The sequence below is a fragment of the Meleagris gallopavo genome, chromosome 2 (assembly GCF_000146605.3).
Source record: "Meleagris gallopavo isolate NT-WF06-2002-E0010 breed Aviagen turkey brand Nicholas breeding stock chromosome 2, Turkey_5.1, whole genome shotgun sequence".
NCBI lineage: Eukaryota > Metazoa > Chordata > Aves > Galliformes > Phasianidae > Meleagris > Meleagris gallopavo.
In genome coordinates this window covers 105,565,915-105,579,848 of record NC_015012.2, presented here as the reverse complement: position 1 = coordinate 105,579,848, position 13,934 = coordinate 105,565,915, and positions in this window count along the sequence as shown.

Here is a 13,934-nt window from a genome sequence, read left to right as displayed (position 1 = left end):
AAAGCAAAACTAAGTGTGTTAGGAAAGTCACTGTTAATTTCTATCTGTCTTCACTATAGCATGAGCTTCAGTCCTGCAGGGGGCCACTCTGATCTCCTTTCCTGTACCCTACGATCACCTGAAGAGCTCAGGGAATGGAGGGTAAAAGGACCATCTGGGGAACACCTATCATACAAGGTAACCTCATATTAGGGCAGAAGCACACAGGTAGGACCCATAAGTGACATCTCAGCTTGTTTAGGTAGCACGGGAGATATACAGTTTGGGCAGGCTGGGAAGGAATACATTCCTTGGTGTGTGGGTGGTTAACTCAGCACCCACTCAGGGCTTTGCAACAGTCATTTTTAGCAAGGCATAAGGTGGAAAAGGCCACCAAGCTTCCCAAGCCTACCCTGTGGCACGAACCCAACCAGAAGTGACATCAGCCAGGAGAAAGCATAGAATCATAGAATCATGAAGGTTGGAAAAGACCTCTAAGATCAAGTCCAACCATCAACCCATCACTACCATGCCCACTTACCATGTCCCCAAGCCATCTGCCTTCTGAGGGCTGTGACAGGCCCAGAGTCACTGCAAAGCTCCTTATCCTACATATCCACCACCACCATCCCATCACCACACTACAACCCTCCCATAAACAACATAGGGCCATCAAATCCCACATCCAGCCCCCAGGAATGAACGCACTGCAACACATCAAGAAACAACCTATAGCCCTCATTGCTCATTATTTCAGCCCTATTCCTCATCTCATGCTTGATCCCAACACATGGCTCTTGGCACACAGAATCATAGAGTCATTAAGGAAAGACCGCTAAGATCATCCAGTCTCACTGTCAACACATGCCTGTGACCATGTCCTCAGTGCCATATCCCCATGGTTCTTGAACACCTCCTGGTCAGTGACTCTACCACCTCACTGGGCAGCCTGTGGGCAACCACTCTTTCGGAGAAGGCATCTTTCCTGCCTTGCACAACCCATGGCTTTCCCCACCTGCATGCACACACACACTCTCACACACGCAGCTATTCCTCCAGCAGCCACACAGATAGCAGCAAAGCCTGTGAAAATAGGAAGCTGATCACAAGCTTTTGGGACCTGCTCCCTAAGGACCAGGGAGGGGATGCAGATCCCTTTATTGTTGGGTTTATTTTTATTTATCTCCGTATTTTTCCTCTCCTTTTCTCTCTCTCTCCCTGCAGAAGCAACCCGCCATAGGGCAGCGTGTTGCCGGCATGAGAAAACGGGGCTGTGTGTGCAGATGTTGCCCAGGGAAGCCGAGGTTCCCACAGCAAGTAGGAAGCGGGGCCTCACGGAGCCGGGATGGAGAGTGAGGAAGTGGCAGCAGGGCTGGACGCCCGCGGCCGCCGATCCAGGGCTGCTGGGGCAGGAGAGGTGGAGGAAGGGGGGAGCCCCGCATAGAGGGTGTCTATTCTTAGAGAAAAAGGGGGGCCGTGGTGGGGATTTTATTGTGAGACCTTGTTTACACCCCGGGCCGAATGAATCAAATGACCTTGTTTATTGTCGGCCGCCTGAATGGACGACAGAGGGAGAGGGAGGAGGGATGGGGGGGGCCTTATATTATTGTTAATTCTGCCATTCACAACTTCTTCTTTTTTTTTTTTTCTTTTTTTTTTTTTTTCTCACCATGCATTGTTGTCAAGATAAAAGAATAAAAGGTGAAACTCTATTCCTTCCTTTCTCCATCTCCGCAGTATTCTCCAAATCCCCAGACAGGCTGCTGGGATGAAAGTGCCAAGCCACGGAGATGTGCGTGAGATGCAGGCCCTGCTCACCACACACCTCACAGCTCACTTTCCATGGGGGGCTGAAGATATTGAGACCCCACTCCGGGCCAACACAGCCCTTCACAATGCCATAAACCAGCCTCTCAGCACCACTGCCATTAATGGTGCCCCACTTTGCCCCCATATCAAGGATTGCACCATGTAGCAGAGCCACTGAAGTCGCACACAGGGTGTTTTTTTTCTTGGAAAACAGCATCCAGGTGAAGATTGCTTTAGTGCCTGTAGTTTTTAGGAGTCCAGCTGAACACCTCCTAGGAGAATCAGGCTTTTCAGCTAAGCACCTGTTCCTCATGAAACCAGCTGCTTGGAGGTATCTCACTGCAAGTCCTAGATTGTGGCTTGTTTTGTCTTTTAATGGCCCCTGGTGACCTTTATCACTGCTTGATAACATGTCAGCCAAGAATCGAGCAGTTTTCAGAGTACTTTATGTTGCAGAGCTATCAAGGACCCTGCTTGAGGTACTATTTGGTTGCCAAGACCATGAAAAGCTCCCTTTGGTTTAAACGTTACCAAGCTGTGATGCTCCTCAGAGATGAAGATAGAGAATTACATCAGTTTTGCAGTAAAAACTTTCCCCCATCCCAATGTGCTACAGGATGGAGAATACGAATGCAATGCTTTCCAGCTCTGCAACCCCTCCAAGTACATCCTTCTTCCGTCAGCATGCCCCTGGCTCCATGCAGACCTCTTGCTCTGGGACTTGCTGAATTCACTGATGATGCCTTGCATTCTTTCCTTTGCATTCTTCTTTTCCTTTGGCTTCAGGATTATATTTCCATTTTTAATGGGTTTTCCATTCCATCAGCACATCAGAGACTTACATGTGACCAGGTGAATCCTAATCTCATCCAGGCTCCTTCTTCTCTCTGCCATACAACTTGCATATCAGAGGAGTTTTCTTCACCCACAGACATCTCTACAAGTGTTCACATCCTGCTGTCCAAGTAACTGTGATTCACCAGCCATCCGTAGATGTGACTTGGTTTTGCCCAAATCCCTCTTTCTCATGGTAGAAATGATTGCAGAAGTACCAATCCTGGATGACCGCCTTGCTGAACTGCAGGAGAAAGCATGCATGGCAGCTGTATCATCCATCACCCAAAACCTCCTTGCTCCACTGAATAGTTAAGTGAGAGGTGGAAAACATCAGCAGCATAGGCTGAGTATTTTCCAGTTTGCTCCCCTTTTTGTGGCTCTGGTGTTTGTACACATTACAATGTGGAATTAAACCTGCATCTCCCATGCACGTGTCCTAGAAAGTTTGCTCAGTCAACCTGTTGGGGGTTCACTATTGGAAATTCTCAGCTCAGGCTTCTAGTTCTGAACATCTTGTTCTACGTGAGATGCCCATGGTTGTGCAATCTAGCCTCCAGGTCCAGGCCCCAAAGGCAGAGATATCCCATGTCACACCTGCCAGGTGATGGAAATGTCTCAGATGCATCATGGATATTTGAGATGGACATCTCAAATGGCATTATTATGCACCTGCATGTGAGCAGCTGAGTCAAGAACCTCCTATGGCACAGACATCTACATCTAAGGTGGGTGTTTAGCCTCCTGTTAACGTCAGTAGAATCCCAGTCAGCACAGTCAACTAAGTGAGTCATTGGACCAAGTGTAGGTTTCTGATTTAGGGTGAGATGAATCACTGACTAGAATCATTTACTAGGTCTTTACAGGTAATAGCAGGAGCCTAAGACCTGATGAGCCATTAAATCTGGCCTTTTCCAGTCTCCTCTGTTGAGCCAAGGCTATCTTTCTTGCAGCCCACAGCCATCCACCACACAACAGGTGCTGGGGCCATAGGAAGACATGAGGGCCCAATGCATTCACAACCTGAGGGCCACTGGTTCCATAATGCCCCATGATACCAACACAGCATCCACCTTGGAAAATGCCCCTTTTCCAGGCCAGGTCCCAGGGAGATCCTGATTCAGTGCTAGAACTGGGCTTACCCATAATGAAGTCTCATCATCAGAAGTAGAGAGCTTTGCATGAATTTTAAGAGCCAGGCCTACAGAGGAGCTTGGAGAACATGGTTATGATAGTCCCTTCTGGTAAACTGAACAATGACTTTACTCTTATTATGAGGTTCAGGAAGAACAGATAGGCAAACCCAGCTCTGACTATACTTGACCGCTAGCAGAGCATCCACTGGAGGGATCAACTCCAGTTGAGTTGGAAGAGACCTTTAGAGATGATATAGTCCAACTCCCCTGCAATGAACAGGGACACCACAGCTATATCAGATTGCCCAGGGCCTGATCCAGCCTGGCCTTGAAAGTCTCCAGAAATGGGGCATCAACCACATCGCCGGGCAACCTGTGCCAGCGCCTTACCACCCTCACTGTAGAAGATTTTTTCCTTATATCCAACCTAAATCTACCCTCTTTGAGCTTGAAAATATTTCCCCTTGTTCTATCACAACAGACCCTGCTAAAGAATCTGTCCCCTTCTTTCCTGTAGCTCCCCTTTAGACACTGACAGGCCACTCTCAGGTCCTCTCGCAGCCTTCTCTTCTCCATGCTGCACAGCCCCAGCTCTCTCAGCCTGTCCTTGCAGAGGAGGTGTTCCATCCCTGGGATCATTTTTGTGGCCCTCCTCTGGATGCACTCCAACAGGTCCATGTCTCTCCTGTACTGAGGACTCCACATCTGGATGCAGTATTCCAACTGAGGTCTCACAGCACAGAGCAGAGGGGCAAGATCACCTCCCTTGCCCTGCTGGTCACAATGCTTTTGATACAGCCCAGGGTACAGTTGGCTTTCTGGCCTGTGAGGTCATGCTGCTGGCTCATGTCCAGTTTCCCATCCAGCAGTACCTCCAGGTCTTTTTCAGCAGGGCTGCGCTTGATCCTTTCTTTCCCCAGCTTATATTGGTAGTGGATGTTGCCTCAACTGAGGTGCAAGATCTCACACTTGGATTTGTTGAACCTCACGGTGTTCTCCAGGGCCCACTGCTCAGCCTGTCTAGGTCCCATCTGGATGGCAGAATGAAATTGTTGCCTCATATCACACCCCATAAACCAGCCTTTTTCCTGATAAATATACCAGATAGACTATGCAAACAGTTCTGCCATGCCCATATCACCTCTAACCTATAGACATTCGGCTCATCCTGATTTCACACCAAGTTAGGCTAAATGACCACCAAAATGCATTCACTTGTCTGCTTAGGAGAAGAAATATTTGTATTATGGCATAAACTTTGCAGTATGCATAAGCGAACTCACTGTGGCTTAACAGACGAATGATCCCACACCACAGAATCATAGAATCACAGAATGGCCTGGGTTGAAAAGGCCCACAATGCTCATCCAGTTCCAACCCCCTGCTGTGTGCAGGTCACCAACCAGCAGACCAGGCTGCCCAGAGCCACATCCAGCCTGGCCTTGAATGCCTGCAGGGATGGGGCATCCACAACCTCCTTGGGCAACCTGTTCCAGTGCCTCACCACCCTCTGTGTGAAAAACTTCCTCCTAATATCCAACCTAAACCTCCCCTAACTCAGTTTAAAACCATTCCCCCTTGTCCTATCACTATCTTCACTATCTCCAGGAAAGGATAAGGCTAAATATTTATAAACCTATCTATTGTACTCAACTCTCTCTCTTGCAATAAACATAAAGCTGATTCTGCGGCATCCTGCTCAGGGATTTAAAAAGCAATTTTAAAAAGCCAAAAGAAGGAGTTTCTGCCATCTAGGGGTCATTTTTTTCAATTACAACCAAGAATGAAAAAGGTAAATTGTAATCTGACCTTAATAATATATGCATATCTATATCTATATATATTCATATATGCAGATACACTTTTTCAAAAACTAAGGTACATTGATGGCCAGATTATGTGATAACAAGAGTTTCTTCTGGCCCTGAAATTTAGACCTTTCAAATCTTTCTTTTGAATCATGGAAATGTGGAATCACAGAATTGCTCAGGTTGGAAAAGACCTTAAATATAATTGAGTCCAATCACAACCTAACCGTACTACCCTAACTAACAGCCCTCCACTAAATTACGTCCCTGAGCAATCTGTGGGTGAAATTCTTTGATATTTCAAAATCAAATTAAGTTGAACTTTCAAAATCAAATTCAGAATCCCTAAAATCACTGTTTTCTGGATAGCAGGTGGGTCCCCTATGAAACTCCATCCATTGTTCATATTCACAGCATTGAGGAATGCAAAATGGGTTTTTGAATGTGGTATTACAGAGGAAAACTCAAGGAGCTCTGAGCACGATATAGACACAGCTTCCCTACTTCCAGCTCACATTGCTGAAAGCTTACCACCATACCTGGCTGATAAAGGTCTAGCAACTTGGGAGGCACATGAAAAACGTATTTTATTTTCCTTACATTTCATTTCTACATCTAAGTGACCACTGTGAGACGAAGAACGTTGGGTGGATCTGTTTAGCCCATGTTTATAACCCTGAAAGTGGTGAGAGATGCTTGGCACAATTATAAGAGAATGAGAAAAGGAAAACACCCTCCTTTTACTGGTAACTAAACTGAGGTCAAGCCTCACTTCGTGCAGTCTTCAGATTTAGCTTTGCAGGACACCACACTATCCAACAGACTGCACAGGAGATAAGTTGAACATCTAAAGAGCTTGGGTGTGTTACCAAGGTTGGTGCTCCTTTCTGCAGGCTCCTAGCACATATCACTGCAAAGCCACTGAGCCTGTATCAGCCTGCCCACTTTCTTTCTTGAAGGGGAGTCTTTAACACTTTATTTGCTGAAATGTTAAGGCTCTCAAGTGATGAGAGTTGTGTCCACTGGGAAATTGTTCCCCAAGTAAGAGTTGAGCTCATTTGGAAGCTTTTTCTTTCCCAAATCTGCTTCTCAAATGAATATTTTCTTATGGGATGAAATAACTCTTAAAAAATTAATAGCAATTTCTAGTTATTCCATCCAAGTATTCTACTGGTCTGAAAGTGTAAAAGATTTAGCACCAGACTTTTCAAGTGCTCCATGCCCATAATAGCTGCATAAAAACTCAGTTGCTTCAAGAGCAGGCAGCAAATTATGAGGGCTGTCATGACATTCCTGTTTAGCCACGGCTGTCCTCTAGAAAAAAAAAACAAAAAACTCCATGTGCCAGAATGTGTATGTTAATAAAGATTGTACAGTATACCTTTGGGTTTAAAATGCCTGAGAGAATTCAGTCTCTGACTACCTGAGAGACCATGACAGGGTTGCTGTGTGATTCCCTGGTCAGTCCTAGAGGAGGTTCTGCCCCATCAGCCAGAAAAAAAAAATAAAAATCAATAATTTATCCCTATCTCATGGCAAATGCATTCCAAACCAGATAGGAGTAGTCCAGTTGGGATCCAGGTTTTTGCCATCCCTTCTGCCATCCCTTTTCCCCTAAGAAAGGGAGTAGCCATTGCTGTCCTCTAGAAAGAGGGAAGATTAAGCCCTCTATGACCCCTCATGTGCTCTCTGAGCCCCAGGCAACCATCAGGAGAGTTTATGTTCATAAACCCAAATACAAGAGGATGCCTGCCACAGATTTTATAGATAATGAAAATGGCAGCACAGGGCCATCAGAGTCTTGTGGTAAGAAATACCAGCCAGATATTGACTATGGGCCAGTGTGTGTTGGGAGTGCTACATGGCCTGTCTGCTTTGCTAGATTTAGACAACATCTATTTTCCCAAAATTGCCAGAGCCAGGAGAAGAAAACAGCTTTCAACTACAGTTGTGAAAGTCAGGCAAAGTGGAGAAGTTCTGGATTCAACATTTTAAACCTTCAGATATGCATCCTCACATCCTCATGATGTATGACTTAGCAGTGCTTTCAGTTTCACTCTGGTGTTATGTGATGTACCATAACCAGTGTTGGCAGAGCCATTCTGCATTCACCCCTGTGTATGTGAGGTATGTTGAGATGTCCAACGAGGTTTCATATTTATTATAATCCAAGTCTTCCTCCACACCCAGGCCCAGTATAGCTCTTCTTGCTCATGGAATCCCAAAGCAGCAACGAGTGAAAATCTGTGGTTCTTACAACCACATCTTGTTGGTTTTTTTTTATTTTGTTTTCAGGCTGAATAAACCTTTGCTCCTCCTTCACTTCTGCAGCTATGTGGGGAATTTCCAGATTTCTTTCAAAATTAGAAATGTGTCAATCTCTTCCCCCCTTAGCCTCAGGAATAGTTATTTATATGAGACACAGCAGCTCCCACAGAGACTCCCACCACCGAACAGCTCATGCACTGATGCTCTTTATCATTGCTGGAGTGGATTATTTCCAAGGAGGGGGACTCCACAAGCTCTTCTGGTGAGAAGTTCTTCCCACCAGGCTATAGGTCAAAACAGATGGAAGAAAGCTTGAATGCTGTTCTGCAGCTTTGTGCTTGGCTAGCTCAAGGTGCTTTTTCCTATGTAAAACCTTACTTTAAGCACAAAACACAACAGGAAAAAATTCTCAAGCTTTCCGACACGCTCCCAAGGTGGGACATCCCTTTTCCACCCATTTCTAATTGGGATTTCTCCCGTCAAAATCATCAGAAGTTGATTATGCAGCAAAGCAGAAAACAATTTACCTTCATTAAAGAACAGTTCAGTGGTTCTCTGCAAGATCACAGTGGGATGGTACCATTCCCTTTCCTCATTGTATAGTTAGCCTGTAATCGTGCACTGATTGCTCTGAAATCCTGGCAGCTGAGTGGGAGGGTAGGTAGCATTGAGAAGTTTTGTGGTGCAACCCCTTGCTGTAACTGGAGGCAGCAGTTCAGTCAGAACCCTTTTCAGCAGTGACTCGGTGTGCCCCTAAACACAGAGGGAGAAACGGAACACCAAATGGTATTTTTTGAGCCCATTTGAGAGTTTGAATAACGGCTTTATGTCTGGGTTGAACTTGCCAGGCTGGTAGGGGGATGCTGGAGATGGGAAGCAAGCAGAAGTTATTGCATGAGCACTAGAAATGAAGCTGGATTTGAAGGAGGGAAGGATGCACAACCTATAGCTCTGTGCTGATAAATCAGCATTGAGTGTGTACAGGCACTCACCCACACAGCTCACTGCCAGCTCTGGTCCTGCTTTAGGCCAAACTAAAAATCTTCAATTGTTGCCAGGAGGCAGCCTGGATCAGCTCAGAGGCTTGACATGTGGATTCAGTGAGCTGGATGCCACAGTGTTTGTGTGCTCGTTGCAGGGGAGATAATAATAAGCGAGGTGAGGTGCTGGTGCAGGTCGTCCAGAGGGATGGTGGGTGCTCCATCCCTGGAGATACTTAAGATCAGGCTGGGTGGGGCTCTGAGCACTGATGGAGCTGTAGGTGTCCCTGTTCATTGAAGAGCCATTGGACTAGATGTCCTCCAAAGGTCCCTTCCAACTCAAATGAAGACTCTATGAGTCTATGAGATGCAGTAAAGTTTCCCGAAGCCTAAGCAAGAGCCTGCAAGAGCAGACTTAAATGCTTCATTAATGGTCCATGAGGTTTGGATGCCTTAACAAACGCAAGTGAAAGACCTGGTGTAATGTCAAATTTGGTGGCCATTTACAGAGCACCAGCACCTTGGCAGTGTGCTGGGGGCTAACCCAGGTAGACAGCCCCAGGTTGAATGGGGGAAATAACCAGAAAGGAAAAAGAAGACCCATAGGTTGGGACAAAGACAGTTGAACAAGTGAAGCAAAGTGGTGCATGTGAGGAAAGCAAAGTAAGGAATTCATTCATCACTTCTCGTCAGCAGGTGTAATTGTAATCATTTTCAGGAAAGCAGGGTTCCATCATGTGTAATAGTTACGAAGACAAATGCCAGAATCCTGGATGTGGCCCTTTTCTCTTTCTTCCACTGTCTTTTAATGCTGGGTATAACATCATATGGCGTGAAATATCTCTTTGTTCTGTTAGGGTCTGCTGTCCTGGCTTGTCCCCTCCCAGCTCCTTGTGCACCCCCCCGCCTGCTCACTGAGAAGCATGAGAAGCAGAGGAAGCCATGATGCTGTGCAAGCAGAGTTTAGCAACAGTTAAAACATCAGTGTGTTATTAACACAGTTTTGATCACAAATCTAAGACAGAACACCATACAAGCTGCTATGAAGAAAACTAGCTAGAAAACTCCATCCCATGTCAGACCCAGTATGAAGGTCCTTGTGGCACTTAGAAAAACAGCCAACAAAGGACACTGAAAGATCATGCATCTGTATGCAGGGGATTCTGGAGTGAATTATGTTCCCTTCTGTCAGGTTCCTCAGGGAAGCAGGTTCAAACATCGGGCATTGGAAGCGGGTGAATTTGCAAGTGGCAGCATACCCTGAACCCACATCCCAGGCGCCTGGGATGTGATAACATGCATTTGCTGGGAGGCTCCATTCTGCACGAATAGCTTCATTCTACCGTTACCAGTCGTGCAAACAGAGCAACAGATGCTTGCTCATCCGCAAAACAACTCTCTTGTTGCAACTGTGCCCGCCTCGAATAAACACTTAGTGATTCTTCATGCTCCCCTACACAACCACCTTCAGCTTCACACTCCACCTCCTTGGAGTTGCTGTGAGCGTGTCTGGGGCAGTGACACTCCAATGGCTGGGGGGGTTTCTCATCACTTCCCCAGTGCTACATCCCTCTTGGGGTCCCCTCCTGTCCTAACAAAGATTTCTGCTCTGCATAGTGTCACTTTTAGCTTGAGACTCTGGCCAGGAAGTTGTAAATCAAGGCAAATTATTAGGGTGCCTTGAAATAAAGGAATGTGCAGACCACCAGCCCATCATGCTGTTTCAGGGGCTGTTTGTAAACTCATGCTCATAGTCTACAGTTCAGCTCTTATTTTTCCCATGGACCTTTTGATGATTCTATTCAGAACAAGGCTGTTCTCCAAATTTTTGCTTTAGACAACCCTTTTCAGTGAAAGCTCTCAGTTTTCTTTTTCCTAAATGCCTCAAAAACGGCTTGAAGCAACGCTTTTCACAACGGTGGTTAGAAAATGCATCCCCATCTGTAGGCAGAATGCACTCAAAGCACAAGTCCAAATTCTCTTCTATCATGACACCAAAGCTCTCTTCTCCAAATGATAGTTCTTCAAAGGAATTTCAGATGGCTCACAATGGATTGACTCAAGTTTCAAGACTTTGACCTCTTCACGTGCAACCCTCTGGATATCCTCTAGGATTGAACAGGGTTGCTGCAGAGATGAATTCATGCCCCTGTGCCTGCATTCAGTGCATAACCCATCACACCATCCTTTCTTCCTCATTCCCTAATTTGGAGGCAGGCGAGTTAGGCCTGGAGTTGGTTACTTCATGACTAATGTCTTCAAATTCTGTTTTAATACATATCATGAATTCATAAGCCTTGAGGAAGAGGAGCTTTTACTTTCCCGTGGTGCCTTGAAGCTCACCTTCCCCAGAAGAAGAGTCAAAAGCAGAGCTCTCCACTGTAGTCACACACTAAATCATTTAGTGGTCTGGGCTGCGGGAACGAAGTGTATTGCATATTAAAAAGCCCTTGAAGGAATGAGTCATGATGAGACACTCAGAAAGCAACTGGTTGTGAATATAAAAAGCGTTAGCACACACAGGACACCTCTCAGAGAAGAATATGGAAGGCAGATACTTTCAACACAGATAGTAGGAAATACTCAGAGGTTTTTGCATGATAGTATAGAACGCAGTGAAACCAGCTGCTGGCTGGTTCATTTTGTAAGGCATGGGTTGATGCTTGGACCAGATGATCTGAGTGGTCTTTCCAATGTTGGTTCTGTGATTCTGTGATAAACATGAGGAATTGTGCACACCAATGGCAGAACAGCAAAGGAGTGTGAACTCCCCAGATTTGGCCAAGGTGGTGCTCTTTGAGGTGCATGGGCAGCTCAAACATGGCATAGCCAAGCCACCAATGGTCAGCAGTGTGACTGCACTGTCATGGGAAGCTAAAACCAGAGGGATTTACCTGGCAATGAATTGCTCAAAGAGTAAAAATGGCAACTGAGCAAAACCTTCCAGGCAGGCAGAAGACATGTTTCATCAAGGTGAGCAAGCACAGCCATCATGCAAAGGATGGACGTAACATGCTTGAATGCTTGAACATTCACACATGGCAGGGAAAGGCAAGGTTATGTTTTTGGGGTGTATTTAGGAATGTCAGTGGCTTAATTTAGTAAGTCAAGGACTATCAGCTTCCATCTGTATTCAGCCTTAAGTCAAGCTGTCTCCAGACCTCAATACACATATTTAAAGTAAGTTTGTAGTCTAACACCATTTTTTGCTTCTGCAGTTGTTGAACATATCAAGCAGTTCAGTTCTGCTCACTGGTATTTTCTGTCCCATATCCTCAGTTTAGTTAATAAAAGAGATTAATCAATACCACAAATGGTGCATCTCAAGAGACATTCTTGGCTTTTTAAATCATTCCCATGTTTACAGACAGGTAAACTGAGCTTTTGGTTTGAAAAAAGCCTTGTCCAGAGGCTGCTTAGCAAGTTATGGTCAGTGTGTGAACTGATGCTGGTCCTCTGTGTTCTGAAGTTTGCAGAACTACTATACTGTATTATCAGTAGAAGTCACAGATGGAAGAGCTGACCAATGACTTTTGTCATATCCACGGATGCTTTTTCACTCAACACCCCCTAACACACATGAATATATAGAGGCCTTCAATCCTACAGAACTAAGCCAATTTTTTTGTTGTTATATTGGCTTTTAAATTGTTGCCACTGACGTTCGTGGGAGGTGCCTTTGCTCTTATCTCCTTCACAGAAAAGAGGTCTCTCTTCACCAGGTACATTTCTTTTGCTCTGCCTGTAGATCTGTGTTCTCCACTAGCCCATCTAGATGTGAGGAAGAGGGTAATAGGAAACAAGCTGCAAATTAAGATAAGAAATGAACATCCCAAACAATAGCCTGAAATATAAAAGCTGAGATAGTTGTGTTTAGAAATTTTCCACTGAGATTGTCTAAACCCGTAATGGCAGAATTCTATAGAATATGAAACAGCACAGAAGTACTATGAGGCTTAAAAATGATTGGGTCACACTACAGTGTTAATGACAAAGACAAACAGCATTCTGATTTCGTGTGACTTTACCACACTCCCATCAAAACCGTGATGAAAGCGGTGTGCTCTCTCAAAATACAAACACCTTGCTGAGAAATAGGCATTTCTACAAGTTTTCATCAGACCTACTAATGGCATAGAAATATTAGTCAAATATTTTGTTGCTCGCCCTAATAATTGAGCAGCAGTGTAGGGGCCAAGATTAATTTAGTTGAATGAATTCTCTGATGATTTAAATAGGGAGGAAAAGCTTCTGCTGTTTGTGACTTTGCAGCTCTGTAGCTGGTCTTTGCTCATAGAATGTGCTTTTCTGAAGTGAAGCCAAGTGAATCGATGTCATTAACTCAATTCACAGACAGGGAAACTGAGGCACGTGGCATATACTGACTTTCCCTAAGGCTACCCAGTAAGTGAGCAGCTGTAATCACTCAGGAGCCTTGCCCTCATTTACACAGACCGCTATCACTTTGCAAATGCTGCTGGGGGAAAAGACTGACTGAGTCTTTCTGCAGATCCCTGTAAGAGCAGGCTTTCCTCATGCCTTGTGCTGCAGACAAGAGTGCTTCATACAACCCCTACACTAACACAATTCAAGCAGTAGGACATCTCTCATTTCCTCTGGGGGAAACAGTTCTGTAGTCAAATAGATTGCAGCATTAGAAAACGTTTCCTGATGTCCAGCCTCTGCCATAGCTTCTAGAATCTGTTGATATATTATTAATAGAAAGGAAAATAAATATAGGTATTAATGCCAGCAGACAGCGTCTACTACTAATAGCTGCTACAGTAATATATTCTCCTTGTTTTTAGCTTTTATTAGTCTTTTTGCAAAGGGTTACAAGACCCTTATGCATCCATTAGCCAGTCAGCCATGTGAAATTAATGTGCAACAATTTTCATAAGCATTACTCAGAACTAATAATAATTAAGCATTATTTTCTGCTCAGATAACACAGAAAATGAAGTCTGACTTTTATGCCAAGATGGGTTTGCATTAGCTTAAGGTAGATGAATAAATTCTCATTTACAAGCCTTCTCTATCAGCTAGCCAGAAAATATCAAGGTAATTAAAACCAATTTGTGAGGTTCTGTCCCATTGCACAGTCACTGAGTTTTATCATC